Genomic DNA, 13,685 nt, shown 5'->3' on the forward strand with positions numbered 1-13,685 from the left:
GGGATTTACTGTAAACCCTCTACTACGCATTTTTAGAATGAGTTGTGTAATGCTTTCAGCAGAGCCTTTGCAACAGGTTTTTTAGCCATTTAAGTTTTAATACTTGTTTCCAACTTCACAAAGCTTTGGATTACTTTTTTTTTTCCTTTTTTACCTTTCTAGAAGAAAACCACTATCCTTTGATTCACTGAAATCGTCACCACGGGTAATTCTGGTTATAAAAAAATGTATGCTACGTAATTTATTTTTAAGCACTTTTAAAGGTCTGCGATGCTGACTCAAAGATAATGGTCAGTTGTATGAAATGACATTTAAAGCAGCTTTTGGAGGACTGGTATGTAAACTTTAAATGTTGCTATTATAAGTAATATTTCTTCCAGAAAATAAAAGACATAGGTGGATAAGAATAAACTACTAACTTTGAGAAAGTTAGAGCAAGGTACGAAAAATCCTACTCATAATGTACAGGGGAACATCTCCTGGCATAGACTAGAAGAGTGCCTCATACACGTACATGGAAAATCATAAGTGGAAACAAATTCTCTTCCCTCAAACTTTGATCCTTCCTCTGATGCACCATGGAAATGACCAAAGCGTCTGTAAAAACACACATATCAGTCTATATTACTTTTTAATTTCAGCTTATTTGCATAAGTATCATCAACTTTTAATGTTAAAGCTATGTCTGTTTACTTTAAACGTGTCAGAATGAACACAGGAATGAAAGGTTTCAACAGTGCCAACTGAGAGAGAAACAACTTGGGACTGAAGGAGTTTTTCTCTCCTGAAAACACTCTCTGAAGAGTACTGGTCACACTGAGCACAAGTGATGCTTGTCCCTAATTTTCTGGAACCAGATTTCACCAGAGGCTTACAAATGGCTGCTCTAAGGCAAGTAAACGTAAATCTGGTTCTCAAAATTGTTCATCTTCCGTTGATAGAAGTGGAAATTCTCAGAGCTCAGCACTTCTGAAGGTCAGACCTGGCCCCATTTCATCTAAAAAATTCCACTGGGAAATTGGACATGTCTATAATATATAAAGTACAAGTTAATCTTTTTTGAAAACAAGAACTTAAAGACCTTTTCTACATGGGTTTGGAGACCAACATGGTACCAATATGGTACTGCATTTACAGGTACAAGTGAAACATTGTGCTGTAGTTTTTGCAGGGTTCAGAGGAGCAGCCTGAATCAGTTATAACTTATTAGCCAGGGAAGTGGCTATTGACCTTCCATCTTTCTTCCCAGTTACGTTATGACATTCATTAGTGCGCATACTCTCTTAGCAGCATTAGTGCCTAACACTGCCAATAATATCTAGATAAGTATGCAGATGTTTTTTTTTTTTCTTGAAACATTAGATACCCATAGTTGTTGTTCCTGAATCAGTACATTCTCTTACCTTGTATCTTCCTGAGGCTTTTTGGTTTTGTTGGGTAAAAAACACTGAATAAGGCAACTTTTTTTCCCCTGTGATTTTTCTTTACCTGTTGTTCAGATATGAACTTTTTACTGTGATGTAAAAATGTGTCAGATGAGCACAGGTAAAACTCTCCAGACCTTCAAAGATACTGCCTCATGCTTTTAATGTTTATGATGTGTTCTAAGACGAATCTGCAAACATCTTAGCAAAGTTTGTTGAAGTCCCAATTCTGTCATAATTCTGCTTCAGAATTCCTATTTCTTGGCAATGGGAGTTTTAAAATGCTGTTTAATGGTTAGAGTTGACCACTGTCACTTGATAATGACATCCTCCTTACAATAGCAGAGAATACTCTTTCCTTTCAATAAATGTTTGTATTAAAGATAGTTATTTAAAAAATAAGATTGGAAAGAACTAGTAGTGTAACCCACACTGGGTAATATCTGATATCAGATGAATTGCAAATAGACCCAAACTCTTTCTTAAATTAGCTATTGCTATGACCCTCTGAAAGACTGAGAACTTTCACAAGGTCCTCTTATGAATATTTATGTATCTACGATGCAGTTCAGTAGTCATAAAGGTAAGACCTGTGGTGCAAAGCACATTGCCAAACGCTCTCAACATCTAATATGGTAATTCTATTCCCATTAAATCCTTTTGGGGAGAATTTATGGGTTTGGGCTGACTTTGAATGTGGCATAAATTACAGGAGCAAATTGAAGTAGTTTTCTTTTACTTTGCTTACCATAAAGGGAGGAGATTCTCTGTGTTCTTATATGTACCCTTAGGCCCACTCTCTGCTCTAGAGGATGCAGGATAGAGAAATTAATACACTGTCTTTTCTTTCTAAGAATGACTGTGCTGGTTCAGAAAAAAAGGTTCCTCTAGCTGAAAATCCTTTCTGTGTTGTCGCTAGTTTAGGAAAGAGGATAAGAAATACGAAACTGCGAGTAATCTTTTCCTCAGGGTGCAAACTGTACCTTGGGGTTCTTCCTGAGCCAGAGGTTGCATCTTCATCATTGTGTTTAGTAGCTGTCAATGGACCTTTCTCATACACATTTTGTTTAATCTCTTTTAAACCCATTTATAGTTATGACAAAATATCCAGAGGCACTGAGTTCTACAGCTTCATTACACAGGTTGTGAAAAAGTAATTTCTCTGTTTGCTTTTTGTTTGATGACTGATGATTCCATTTAGTTCCCTTCTATGTTGGTATTATGAGAAATGATGAACAATTATTCAACCTTTACCTTATTCGCCATGCTTTTTTCATATGCTTCCTCAGCTGTCTGTTTTCTAGGCTGAAAAGTGTTAGAACATTCAGGCTCTGCTTGTATAAAAAAAAGCTTTTTGATTTCTTTTGATTCCCCTTGCTGCCTTTTGTATCACTTCTTTTCTTATTCTACTGTATTCTTTTTGAGCTAGGACAACCAGAACAAGACACGATAATTAAAAGAAGTTTTCACCAGAGATTCATACAGTAGTATAGTGATGTTTCCAGTTTTGTTCTTTATTTTCATCCTATTAATTCCTAGCATTCAATTTTCCTTTTTCACTAAGCATTGAGATGAAGATTTTGAGAACCTATGACTCTAAAATGTCCTTTTTCAGAGGTGAAAGTTCATTCAGAGTTAATCATTTCTATATATAGCTGAGTTTGACTTTACCTTGTACATTATGCAAACTCTTGACGAAGACTGCTTTTTTTTTACATTTTATCACATCACCAACTCAGCGTTATGAAATGCTTTTGCAGAACATAGTGGTCAATTTTAGTTTTGACTACAGAGGATAATTTTGTATCACTTGCAAATTTTTTGTCTTGTTGTTCAGTCTCTTTTTCAGACCATTTAAGACTGTGATGAGTCCATAACATAGTTCTGTAAGGGATTGCACCAACAATCCTCTCCGAATCGTGGAAATGAACATTTATTCTTATCGTTTGTTGCTTATTCTTCAATCAGCTATTGACCTACAAGAGAAATTTCTCTTTGTTCTCATGACAGCTTAATTTCTTTAAAAGCTATCAAAATAGCTTTTGGAAATGTAAGACTATTATATTAGATGGGGAACCTTCTTCACATGATTACTGGCTCCTTCAAAAAAGTCATACCTCTCAAATTTGAGAGGCATGAATTTCCTCTTCAGGTTTTAAGTCTTCTCAGTTATGTTACATTTATCTATTTGATTACTAATGCTATTATTTAGTACAGTTTCTACTAATATGCCTGGCCTGGAAGTCTCAGTCACTGGCTTGTGATCCTCTTTATTCCTTTTTGAAGTTTTTTTTTTTTTTTTTTAATTGGTGTTACCTTTGTTCCCTTCCCTCTGATAGTAGAGGATACAAGTGTAGATATTGGATAAAGAAACTGTGAAATGTATAATTCAGTAATCTTATACTTGATCTGCTTTAGGCTGCTTAGGTGAATATCACCTGGTTCTGAAGATTTGCTTTTATGCATCTTATGAATTGGTTCCAAAACATCTTCTACTGACACTGTCTTGCAGAGCGGGTGAGGTAAGCCAGGTAGACTAATTCAACATGTTCCGTTTCTGGCAATATTCACCTCCCAGGGAAGGCCCATATCTCTTCCAAATCCACATAGGACATATACATTGCTTGTTACACCTAAGAGGCACAATCTAGCCTATGTAATGAAAATCAGGTTACCATGTCATATACACCACAAAACCATTATCCACATCATATATCTGAAATAAATTAGAGTAAAAAAAGGCATTTCCCATTTTACTTTGAAATATTAAGAAAATGCTGTAGAATTACAGTATAAAAAGCTTAATCTACTGTAGATTTGTAAAGACAGTCTACAAAGAGACTGAAAATAAGGTCTGAGCTTTTTTGTTTTCTTTATATGTATACATATATGTAATATCATTATGTGCATATGTAAGTAATTGTGTGTGTGTGTGCGTGTGTGTATGTATATATATGTATAAATATGCTATCTTTTCTATGTGTATAGAAAAGGCCTGAACAGTGATATAGAGTAAAGGGTCTCATTCACTTGTTTCGTATTCACAAACTGGATTTAGGGAAGGCAGTGGAGGAAATGAGATATTTTTGGCTTTCCTGTAATGAGAGCATTCAGTTTTTGTGTCTGCACATCTTTTTTACCATAGTTAAAAAAAGGTTCAAAAAAACCTCGTGTGATTGTTTGTTTTTAGCACCTATGTACATAAATACTTGGAAGAAAGAGTATATAGACATCTAATGACTGATCCTCCCTTGTTCTTTCTCTTTCAGCCTTAATCAGCAAAGAGGTGTGAATGTAGGTAAGAAAGTTATTAATGAATCTTTCAACAAAACTACAAAACTAACATGATATTACTGATATTTTTATGGTTTAACAGTAGCAGAGAATGAAATCTTTTATAAGGGAAAAGCAAAAGCTCTTTCACAGTGTCTTTATCATAAAGAAACAAAGGTTACCTGTTAAAGAAAAGAAAATTGGGTTATGTGCTCTTTAAGTATAAATATGTGAGAGGTTCAAATAACCATTTGAAAATTGTCTTCAAACATATTTCCTGGTACAGTGCTATAACTTTCCTTTTGTAACTTAACAAAGCCTCTCAGTAAGAATTTGTAGAAAATTTGAACACAGTCATAAGCTATTAACTAATGTTAAAAATAAGCACTATCTTCAGAAAGTTCTTTGCTACTTGCAGCTAGAGATGGAACTTGCTGTTTCTTAAGGAACACAAAAAGTAGTGTTCACTATAACAAACAATGCTGACTTAGAAACAAATTGAAGTCACCCTAATCAGAACATTTATTTAGAGCTAGTGTCTCCATTGTGTAAGGAGTTGTATTATTTTCGCTTTGTTTTCCTGCTTATGTTTCACACTTTTTTGTCTTCAGAATTAGGATTGAGAAAATACTCTGCAGACCTAAAGCATCCTTCACATTTCCCTTGGAGTAGCTCTTGCTGTCCTATTGTGTTCAAAACACAGAAAACTAAGTGGAAATCTTGCTGTTTTTGAGGGAAATTCCTATAATTTGAAATATACTAAGTAAATACAGTAAGAGGCACAATGTCTAATTGTTGACACTACATAGTGTTGTTTTTTTCTAGAAAGCAAAGTAAACAAAATTTCAGAATATTTCAAAAGCAGGAATCTCAAGTAGATGCAGAGTTATGAGTTTTTGCTAATGTCTTTTGCAGTTGGTACTGTCTCTTGCCTATAACAAAATCTTACCAGTATTTTCCTCTTTAGAATCAGCTCATCGTATACAAATGAAGTTTTTCTAAGAAAACAAAAACTGGTAAAACTATGAAGGTACTCACAGACTCCCCCATCCTTTCCATTGCTCCTTCCCTTAAAGAGTGCAGTGGTAAATACATGAGATTAGTTTAAGATTGCCGTAAGTATAGCTATACTTTTAATCCACTAATCTGAATAGATACACCTCTTCAACATCTCTTGAAAAGAGCTTTAATAAGACTGTGCATGAGTTAATGATCTTCATTAATGGATTACATTAAAGGATAGAGATCCTAAGAATCAATTAGTTTTCATCAAGTATTAAGTTTTCTTATATATTTTCTATTCCATAAATATATCCTTTAAAATAAAATATGAATTAAAGGGGGACTTTTTCCTTCCTTCTTATCTTCTTCCTTGCCTCAGCATTGTCGCCCTTAATTTTTTCTTGGACTTTCTTGCCAAAACACAGACGAATAAGGCTTCCACCTCTGACCACATCACTATGGAACTGAGCTCATCAACCAGGAGTGGTTACAGCCAATGTGAAAAACAATACAAATGCACTCCCAGGTTTATCATAGAAGATGCAGTCATTTAGCGGAACTTCTCATTTCCGTTCTTCAAAGAGCCCACGGTATGAGTCTGTAAGACAGTCTGTGAAATCCTCCCCTTCATATACATGAAGCGATACTTGAAGGTCAACAAGGTGTTTTGGTTCTTGAAGACCTACTGATAAGAGTGCCATAACGCCTCTCTCCTCATGCGGTTCTGTCATCCACACATGCCTACACTGCAGCTGTAGCTGTTCATCCCGATTGTCTCACAGGGATCACTCTTAAGGGGCCTTTTCCCTGCAACCTCTTTGTAGTCTTCTTGCCAGGATAAGAATATGTTATGCAGGTTTTAGGTTTTGATTTGTGAAGACATTACAGGGAAAATCTATACTTAGTTGTCATTCCTTCTTGAAGTTACTTGTGTCATCCAAGTGGCTGGCAGTGCCAGCCTCAGAGATGAGCAGCTGCACAGCAGCTGCTGATGCAGGTGCACTTTAACCATCCAGCCCACCTTCCATGCCCAAGGTACAAGCACGATGCTGAAGGCCATCCCAACAGGTATCTCAACTCAGAACCAAAAGAAAGCGGGAGATATATGTGAAATCCAGGGCCAGGAGCAACGGTCCTGAGTGCACCATTTTAGTTGCCTCCCCTTAGCTAACCAGATCTTCAAATGTATGTTCCACAGCCTTCTTAAGGAACTCACCCCACTATCCTACTTCTCATATATGCTGTCCATCCAGAAACAGATTCATAAGTGCTCTTCTTCACAGTTGATGCAAACTCTGCTCCTTTGAAAAGGTCAAGGAGATAACTATTAGACCCCCAAGCATATTGCTAGATGAATACCTTTGTCAAGAAGGGACTGACTACCTGCCTTGAAAGATGGCAGCCCCCTACTGAATTTCTAGATACACAAATGGGCCACTCATTGCTAATGGACATCTCTCAGGTGAACACTCCTTCCAAGTTAAGTGAAGATCTTGACCTTGTGGAAGGTGCCTGCTATGGCAAGAGCATTGTATTCTTGAGACAGAAATCAAAGAGACTGTGGTTTTGAGGAATCTTTCCAAAATTTTGGTGTAGGTCACACTCATTCTTCCCTGGATAGAAAAGAGAGTGTACTGCTCCTACTCAGGTGTGCCCAGGTAGGCTGCTGCCTTATCTAGGCTGGTGCAGGGGACTCTGCAAAAGCCTGTGCATGTTGATTGAGCTGCAGATCAGTACTGCGTCGGGTGGCATGGGAACCCAGGGATAGATGTAAGGGCATTGTGCTTCAACTTGCAGCAGCAGATGCAAGGATGTTTGGTTGGAAAATGTTCTCACCAAAGGCCTGTGTAAGTATCCAGAAGAGCACTCAAACAACCAGAAAAATCTGCAGTTTCCTAGGTTTGCTAGGTGGCATACTCTGTGACATTCACTTCTGTGTGGTTAGCACAGGCTGTTCAGGAATTTGGCTTTGAGGAGAAAGTTGAAGGCACTCTTGCAGGACAGTGTGGATACAGCTACTGATTCTTTGGCATTTATTTAGCATATCTGCTGGCTTCAGACACCTCCATAGTTGTGCATAGCTCAAACTGGTCATGGCATCCATTAGTACCTTCCAGTGTAATAACTCATACCCCACAGTCAGTGTCCTATCTGCCATAGCTTCCAGAAGAGCTTAACATGCTTTTACTCTAGATGAGTTACCTCTTAGAGAAATTAAAAAAAGGAGAACCTTAATTCAAATTCTCCCTTTGCCTCTGAACTTCCTTTGAGTTTCTTGGTTGTTTCCTTTCCTCCTATCTGCTGATCTTCCTCCTCATATGTACAGCACATTTCTTATTACATTCTCAAAGAGAATATCATGGTGTCACAAATCTTGATTTTATAATGCTAAAATATTTTTCCCAGATCTGAATCATAAAGAATTATGATTCCCAGCTAACCTTTTTGTGCCACAAGCTTCCTAGCTTCCTCTTAATCTGCATCAGAATAATGCTACTCTTCTACTTGCTACAATGGAAATTATTAGTTCACTATCATTTAATCTGCCTACCTATTCTCTGTCTGGATAAAGATTTAAATGTATAGATAAATAAATACTTAGCATATCCAAAAAAAGAGAAGTAACATAACAGTAATCCTTAAATCAGCTTCACACGCTGCCTCAAAGCAGCTGAATATTTCGCATCCTTTAAATAGTAAACTGCAAAACATTTTTTAAGTTCATCGCTGCACTCCCAGAGGAGAAGACCTGCTGATTTATGGTCTAAAAGGTGGGCTAGCACAGACACGTATGTTGGTCTGAAGTAAAAACATTCAGGGAAACCAGTCCTTTAAAGTCTGACTAACCCACTTTCTAAGTCAGTGACACCAAAGCAGTTTATCTGTTTTCTTGGAAACACGCCTGTGCTTCTGTCTCCTTACTTCTTGAAATGTACTGCACCCAGAGCAGCTGCCAAACCAGATGAATCGCACACTAGGGGGAAATGCTGGAAATAAGCAGAATGCAGATCTAAAATAGGACTTTGGAATAATTGCAGGAGAGGAAAACAAGCATGGTTTTCTCCATTGTGGTTTGCTCTTAACCACTTTCCAAAAGCTTCACATACTATGGAAAATATGCTAGAGAAGAGGTGTAGTGACTTGGGCTGCATCCAAAGCTCATAGCTGTCAATGACTTTTGACTACTTTTGGATCAGGCCCTCAGCTCCTGCATTCAGGGCCTCATGTGTTACTGAAAGACCCAAAAGAGCCCACACATGCATAACATGAAGGTTGGGGCTTAAATCCAAAACTGAAATCCAGAATTCTCCTGCTCGGAAGCTGCCAGGCAGCAGGAGTGAGGGGGTGCCCGACTCCTCAGACACGTTCCTCTCTTTCTTCCCTGGTTAGCTGTGCAGCTCTGTCACCTCAGGGCTGAGAAATTCAGCAGGCGTTTCACAAGCCATTTGCCTGACACACGATTGGAACAGACTGCTGAAAAAATTTATGAATTTGACTTTCTTTTAAGACAGATAGATGAGCACTTTCTCCTATGGATACAACTTGAGCACTCATCCTGGAAGTAGGGAAAGGCTTATTTCATGCTCCTCTCTACCCAGCAGGACTCATACCTGTACTTTCTCCTATGTCCTGACCATTATGGCATTTTAATGCACTATGAGAGGGAGAAAGAACATTTCTATCTCTTTCTGTTGAAGTAATATTACTGTGCAACAAAGAATGTAAGATTTATTGTTCTGGAAAGCAAGCAAGACACAAAATAAAGCAAGATTTTTTTTTTTCTATATGCATGCTAGCTTGGAGGCTGCCATCTAGGTTGTCCCTGATCAGAGGCTTTATAAGGATTTAAGGAACAATCACTGTGGAAAAAATGTGTTAAAGCTGTTTGGAGAAGTAGCAGGATCTAGATCTGTTATTGCCAGTGTCTTAACCACTAGCTATAAGCCATGTTCATATATTCTATTTCATTTTATGTTCTCTTTCCAGTCCATTCAGTCCTGAATTTTTTCTCTAGAGTTTTCACCTTCTACGGGATAGAGCAGAAAGTTTCTCTGTTTCTCCCCAAGCATCCTTTATGCTAAACCCAGATCGTTTTACAGAAGCTACCATAGCATGATGAATAAAATCTTTTCCTCATGTGTTTTTCTACCCCAGAAAGAAGTCACCCATTTTGTCATGAATATTCTAGCAACTGCACAATAATATAAAGGAGGTTGGAGTTACATTTTAGAAACAGGTGGCAGGAATTAACAGTTGGGGTACACTTAGGGGTGCTGGTTGGATGCTTGCAAAACCGTATCCATATAGTTACATAGAAGGAGTAATGTCAGGCCCAGCCATGAGTTATGCATGGTGCTTCTGAGCTTCTGCACAACACTGAGGAAGAGCCAGACATCAATCATTTCTTGTGTGGAGAGCTGGTCATTACTGGGATGCACTGGAGCAACTGAAGTGGGGTATCCAGAGTCACAGTTTGAGGTTGCAGAAGGATATAGGCTCCCAATTCAGATTTTAGGTGCCTAGCTCTTTCGTTAAATCTAGTTCTAAATTCACTAAATATGGTTAAACCTCCATCAGATCATCAGATGAGGAAGCAGACAAAAGTCTAGTGGGTTCTCAGCTACGCTGTGTATCTGATAACTAGAATTACACAGTGGTATAAAGTCAGTCTGAGATTTGTCTGTGGATGGTTCCCAACCTCATCAGGATCCCTGTCCCCTGGATAGCCTTTAGTCAATACTGGTACTGTAATATCACCCCAAAAGGAGCTGGTATGCAGACTAATGCAGCCACTCCACAGGGTCACACTTGAGTCTTTGATAAGAGGCAGCACAGCATCAAGCATTGCTCCCTAACTATGGATTGGATAAAACCTGTACCTAAATGCAGGTGCGTATCCTTAGAAATCTGAATGTGAATCAAAACTGATCTCAGACCTATCCTTGAAATACGATATAAATATAATAACATGCAGATACGATCTTGGTGAATTTGGCCTTCAGTACTTTAAGACAGGCTGTTCCAGCCTCTTTTCTTAATAGGAGATTTCTAGAAATAGGAATAAGCAGAAAAAAAAATTCTACAAGTCACCAATGATGTTACTTTATTTTTAGCATTAAGACAGCTATTATGAAAAATGGCTAGTTCTGTCAGCCAGTTGAAATGCAAGACTATTTATATCACAGAAGAAGCTAGGCCTGATCCTCAGATTACAGATCTCGCTCCAAACTTTCTCAAGGGTTCTATTTGTTCAAACCTATATATTTTATGTATTTTTGATACTTTCTCAAGCAAAAGCACCCACTACAGTCAAAAATAATAGCATTATTTGGCACCTAATAACAATCTATTCTCAGGTGACGTTATTGTCCTATCACCACTATTTTTTCTTGTCTCAAATAATTATTGTTCTTCTCTCAGTTTCTTCCAGCTTTATTCTTTCTTTCTTTTTCCTTCTCCTTTTCACAATACAGAACAAAGCTTACTGAGTCTTCAAGATTAGGACATAGCATTCATATAAATATTTTACCATATTTCTTGCATATGCTAATAGGACTGCAATATATAGTATAATATTTCCTCTCTTTCATCTCCTTAATACATAGTCTAACATCTTAATTGCTATTTTGGGTCTCTGGTGCATAATGAGGAGATATGTTAGCATGATGTTTGCAAAAAAACACCCTTGTGTACATCATTTATGTTATCTCAGTATGTATAAAGAACACTATGCTTATTTTCAAGGAAGGTAACTTTTACTTTAAGGCATGGAAAATCAGTAAAAGACAAAAAAGGTATAGTAGAAATAGATTATATTTCTCTGTTGCATAAGATCTTTCATTGCAAAATCCTTTCTAAAATCTTATTTAACGAAATTTTGTATTTCACAAGTCTTTTGACAGAAAATAGCATCATAGACATAGACCCTAAACTTTTATCTGAGGTGTCATTATTAGAGGAGCAATACATACCTGTGATTGCATATGCATGTGTTCCTTTGTATACATACGTGCAGTCACACATGTATACGTCAACAGTTGTAGAGTGCCATCTACTGTCATACTAGCCTAAATAGCATTGTTTTTGTTAAATTTTTAGGATTAATAAAGTTTTGTGCTCTTGAAAGGCTTTCTGAACGAATGACCACTAATAAACAAAACACATTTTTAAGCTGTAGGAAGAGTGGAGATGGGTTTTTTTCTACTTTTGAGCACATTCATTCTTCTATACTATATTCTGCCTTATTTCTTTGCTTAACTTTCTTCCTGGGTGACCTATTGTGCAACCTCTTTCCTTTTTTGATCATAAATGAAAAAGTAGTTTTGTGTAGGCTTGTGTAAAATATTACTGAGCTTCTCAAAATGGTAGCCTATTTAGAACGAAAAGGTTACTTTCTTACTGGACTAGAAAAAAATTACAGAGACTCCAGGCACAATATAAGTAACAACAGAGGTGTTCACAAGCATCACTCAAATTCCTTTTCAGGAATTGAAACCCAGACGTGCTCTTTAGGAGAAAAGTCTGCCTTAAGAATGGGATCTTTGTGCCTAGGACCTTTTGTGAAAATGTTGACACATATAAGTTTTGTGTCAGTTTTCAGGTGGACTTTGGACTAGAAAAGGTTATCAAAACATTTTAACATTGAAGCACCTTTTGTACAATAATCTTAAGTTTCCAGTTTGCGTTAGGTGGAAACAATCATATATCTGAAAGTTATCTAAACTTAAGAGCTGAGGAAAATCACAAGAAGGTATTTACATCAGTTTCTAAGAAAGCAAGAAGGAAGGCAAGCATGTAGCATTCTGGGCAAGCTGACTGTTCAATACCTTTAGTAAAGTAGCCAGGGAACCAAATGCATTTTCCTGTGTCTGAGAAGATTGTACAACTCAGCTTCACACCCTACCGTGGCATCTTTATGTGCTACATAATTATTTTGTGCTCTGTGGAATGTATTCCTGCAGAATTATCCCAGTCTTGACACTCCAATAGGATAGCACGGTGTGCTTTTGCTGCTTACGCATTTTCAAAAACAGTCCCAACTTCTACTATTTCCTTTTTTTTTTTTTTTTGGCATTCCGATGTCAATACATGTAACCTCATTTTCAGAGATGCTGATCATCAGTATTTTCATTGACTTACTTATATTTTTGACACTCAGCATGTAAAAAATAGATTCTTAATATAGGTATCTCAAGAAAAAGAGGAGCTAATAACTTTGGATAGGGTTTGAAAAGTGATGCCACCTTTTCATTCATTCTCCTTTTGATGAATCACTCCTTTTTGTCTTTAAGCTTTTCAATTAGAGTTATATAGTATTCATATTGCTGTGTATGACATTCTTATGCAAAACATTTAACTTTCTGTTTTTTTCTTGCTATATTAAACCTTGTTAAAGGTTATTAATTTTATATTAATTGTAATTAATTTATATTAATTTATATTGATGTATATTAATATAAATCAATTTATATTAATTTTATATTAAATTAAATCTTATTATAGCAAGGTCCTGCACCTAGGCAGGAATAATCCCATGCACCAGGACAGGCTGGGGGTTGACCTGCTGGAAAGCAGCTCTGCAGAGAAGGACCTGGGAGTGCTGGTGGACAGCAAGTTAAACATGAGGCAGCAGTGTGCCCTTGTGGCCAAGGCCAGTGGGATCCTGAGGTGCATGAGGCAGAGTGTTGCCAGCAGGTCGAGGGAGGTGATCCTGCCCCTCTCCTCAGCCCTGGGGAGGCCTCACCTGGAGTACTGTGTCCAGTTCTGGACTCTCCAGGACAAGAGAGACATGGAGATCCTGGAGAGAGTCCAGCGGAGGGCTACGAAGATGATGAGAGGACGGGAGCATCTCTCCTATGAAGAAAGGCTGAGAGAGCTGGACCTGTTTAGCCTGGAGAAGAGAAGAGGTGTTCTCATCAATGTGTCCAAGTATCTGAAGGGAGGCTGTCGAGAGGATGGGTCCAGAGTCTTCTCGGTGGTGCCCAG

At 37.5% G+C, this 13,685-nt stretch overlaps 1 long non-coding RNA gene across 1 annotated transcript; it reads left to right on the forward strand.

The window, feature by feature from the left end:
* The first annotated feature begins 3,852 nt into the window (after nt 1-3,852).
* LOC138065777 (uncharacterized) lies at nt 3,853-13,287 on the forward strand. Its single transcript, XR_011138850.1, has 3 exons — nt 3,853-3,946; nt 4,694-4,722; nt 13,203-13,287. It is a non-coding gene; the product is annotated as an uncharacterized lncRNA (long non-coding RNA).
* Nucleotides 13,288-13,685: the final 398 nt, after the last annotated feature.

Source organism: Struthio camelus, chromosome 1 (assembly GCF_040807025.1).
Source record: "Struthio camelus isolate bStrCam1 chromosome 1, bStrCam1.hap1, whole genome shotgun sequence".
NCBI lineage: Eukaryota > Metazoa > Chordata > Aves > Struthioniformes > Struthionidae > Struthio > Struthio camelus.